General features: G+C 42.6%; 1 long non-coding RNA gene across 1 annotated transcript; it reads left to right on the forward strand.

The window, feature by feature from the left end:
- The first annotated feature begins 684 nt into the window (after nucleotides 1–684).
- Nucleotides 685–1,694, forward strand: LOC135371669 (uncharacterized). Its single transcript, XR_010415690.1, has 4 exons — nucleotides 685–866; nucleotides 1,123–1,200; nucleotides 1,365–1,517; nucleotides 1,620–1,694. It is a non-coding gene; the product is annotated as an uncharacterized LOC135371669 (long non-coding RNA).
- Nucleotides 1,695–3,371: the final 1,677 nt, after the last annotated feature.

Raw genomic sequence — 3,371 nt, forward strand, 5'->3', positions numbered from 1 at the left:
AAAAAAGTTTCAGGTTTATTCGTATGTAGAGTCAAGTGCTCACAGACCGGTACGCACGAAGAACATTGTCTTAAAGAATTGTTTTTTGCTAGGCTGCTTATTGATGCGATCGTTTAACGTACCCATGGCTTCAGTCTAAAGTCCTAACAAGACTAGCTGCTTAGACAGTGCAGCTTCATTAAATCCGTGCGGTCGGATACGTTCAAGCCCTGTCAGAAAAAGTGCGCTATAAAAATACACTAAAGCTCTAGAAATAACAAATAAATGTTTTTACTTTACCCTAATCATATTACCAGCTTTATTATATTGTTCTTTCAGTGATGTAACCCAGGCAGCACAAACCCTCGGGAAAAGAATGGGAACGCAATGGGAGCTCCGGCTCCTGAACGGGCGATAGTGCCCGACTGGTTCCCAGCGGTGTGGGAACTGAGGAGGTAGAACATAAGAGAAGATAAGGTAGTCCCCCGACCGTGCCCTGATCATTTCCCGCTCTGGTCTCCTTTTGGTCATGTAAACAATAATATAGGATCGCTCCCCGGTGCTGCTCTGATCATTTCCCGGTCTGGACTGACCTTGGTCATGTGACCAAAATATAGGATCGCTCCCCGATGCTGATCTGATCACTTCACGATAATCAGTCACATGACCGGGGTGCAGCAACGGATTTCTCTTTCCAGACAGTCAGGCGCCGAGTGATGCAATCACGTAACCGACAGTTTCGAATCTGGCCAATGATGTTCCTCGATCATCCAGCCGTGTTTGCACTGTCGGAGTCCCCGTCGCTCTCGCTGCGAGAAACGAATGTATCCGGCCGTGCTCCCGAAACTTTTGAGGAATTCCAACATTTTTAAGCGATTCATCGAGTGGTAAGTGCTATATCTATTTGTGGTATTCCTCGCATTGATAAATGTTACTCATAGATGCTTTTCAACATGAGTGACAGCGTTCTAGAAGGCTTCTCTCGAAACTTAGCATCGCATAGTTTCGATTTCAGTGATCCATTGTGGTTTATGCGTTGCTTTTAGGATAATGGACTCCGTTTTGGTGAAAATATGGTTCAGTAAAGTGTGGAATCGTATGTATTGTGTATTTGACATCAAACGAAATGTACCCATTTCTCAGGATGACTGCGTGCTGCAGCTGTGCTTTTCATCTCCTGCGTGCGTACAAAACTGGAATGCTGGAGGACTTCAGCTCAAGGTTGGTTTTTGGAGTCAGTCTAAATAAAAGAAAAGAAAAAAAAGGAACCTCCGAAGCGAATAAATTATTCCGCTTCAATCCGTTTGCGCAATGTGATCGACGCATGATATGTCAATTTCTTTGAAACTGTGAGTGGATGAAAGCTATCCTGATCTTTCATTCAGAATGTCATGCTGGACCACTACCAGAGCGTGCTTAAAGGAATCAATGCCTTGATGAAGGTATCACCGAAGTGCCCACCACCAGCTCTCTGCCTCAGAGCCAGTGATGATGGTCAAGATTTTTCTAGCGGATCTTGTCATGTCATGCTGAAAACTGTAAGTTTGGCTATTTGGTCTGTATTCAATGACGTGTGCATCATGTGGTGTGGTGTACTTTTCTCAGTGTAACCCTGACCTCGAGCTATCTTCCACTTTCAGAATCTACCCCGCACTTCGGTTACAACACTATGACCTATCGCGCTGTGATGATTGCTTGAAAGGAATACAGTCTGGTATGCTGTGTTGTTTTTCTTTTAGAAGAACTTCAGGTATCCGTAATAACAGGCCTTCCTAGCAAGAAAGCCATAAGAAAAGGCATCTTCTTGATACATTAATATTTCTCCTAAAGACAAGGGTACGAGTCACACTACATGTGCCATACTGCACTCTCAGAAAAAAGGGTGGACCTTTTAGGAGGTAATAGCTGTCGCATATGTTGTGCCTAAAAGGTTGCAAAGTTCTACCTGCTACCTCACTCTCTGCCACGAATAATAGGGTTACCGCTTCTGATTCGGTGAGAGAGGGGGGCGTGCACCTTTTTGTTGTAATTTGGATGGATGATAATTTTTTTTACCAGCTTTTTACACCCCTTATCATGTTGGCTTAGGAGGTAACTAAGGAAGTTACCACCTTCTCACGCCTTTTTCCTTAGATTGTGGTTCCCAAATTGTCTCTATGTTGTCCTCGTATTAGCAAAGGTGCGCGAATATTTCTTCTATTTTCTTAAAAGAAGGTATAGAAAGATCATGCCACATGTAGTACGGATTCTCAAGTTGTTCACGTGTTCCATGTTGTTGGGCGTAACTCGTTACCAGTAACTCGATACCGTAACTAGGCTACTCTGCTTAGCTATTTTCAGTAACTTTTTGCATAGCTCTTTGCTTTTGGGCTCCAGTAACTTCTTGAAGAGCTCGTTCCTTTCCCTTTTTCTTTTGTTTCGGGGGGGGGGGGGGTTAAGTTCGTCAAAGTAACTTGAAGAATGTTCAAAGTTCCTTTTGTTCAATCCTGGTCTACAAACATCGCAGGCTGAGTCCTCCCCCCATGACTTGAGATGAAAGATGGCACGTGCATGGCGCGACTAACTCCGGTTACACGGTGTTGTTACACGGTGAATGTTACAAATCATGTTTTAGCCGAGCATTAGGAAGCTCAGGTATCGCGCATCTTAACGATTAGAAGTGTATTGATAATGATAGAGGGCATTGAGTAGCAGGATTAAAACTTTGCACAGTTCTACGATATGTATGTTGGGGACAACTCGTAGAGCATAAACTTGCTTTGTGCTCCTTTTTCATGTGCCTTATTACGAGATTAAAATCATCAAATCCCTTCCTAAAGAGGCTCGTAAATGTAGGCTTCTTTTGTCGTAGCAGATATTGATATCATTTTTGTATATCAAGACTATTTTGAAACGTCTTGAATCGCCCATTGTGACAGCAAGGTCTGAATTAACCATATAGACAGGTCAAGAGCTGAAAAGTATATATATTGAGTAGCAAATAACTTGAAGGTAACCTGTTACATTTCTAAAGTAGCTTAACTTCACGTCAATTTGCATTACGTTTTATTACGTGTAACTGCATTTGAAATTTAGTTACCGGACGGTTTCACGTCAGTTCAGGCAGGGAGGTCCCATCGACCTCCTGGGTCTTCAATATTTTTGATATTTATAAGCTTATCGTATATTATGATCAACTTTTTTGCCGAATAGCTTTCGTGCAAAAAAATTGAGAAAATCCGGCCCTGAATTCTGATGTTTCAGTTTTGCCGTGTTTGCACGCGTATACCTCCCGAGTGTTAAGAGATACTGTTGTGAATTTTTTTTATGCTGCTTTATTATGTATACAGGCCAGCTGTCAGAGAGCAAATTTTAGCGCGCAGGTGCAACGCTGTGTGCTATAAAAAATGGCG

The sequence above is a fragment of the Ornithodoros turicata genome, unplaced genomic scaffold (assembly GCF_037126465.1).
Source record: "Ornithodoros turicata isolate Travis unplaced genomic scaffold, ASM3712646v1 Chromosome12, whole genome shotgun sequence".
Lineage (NCBI taxonomy): Eukaryota > Metazoa > Arthropoda > Arachnida > Ixodida > Argasidae > Ornithodoros > Ornithodoros turicata.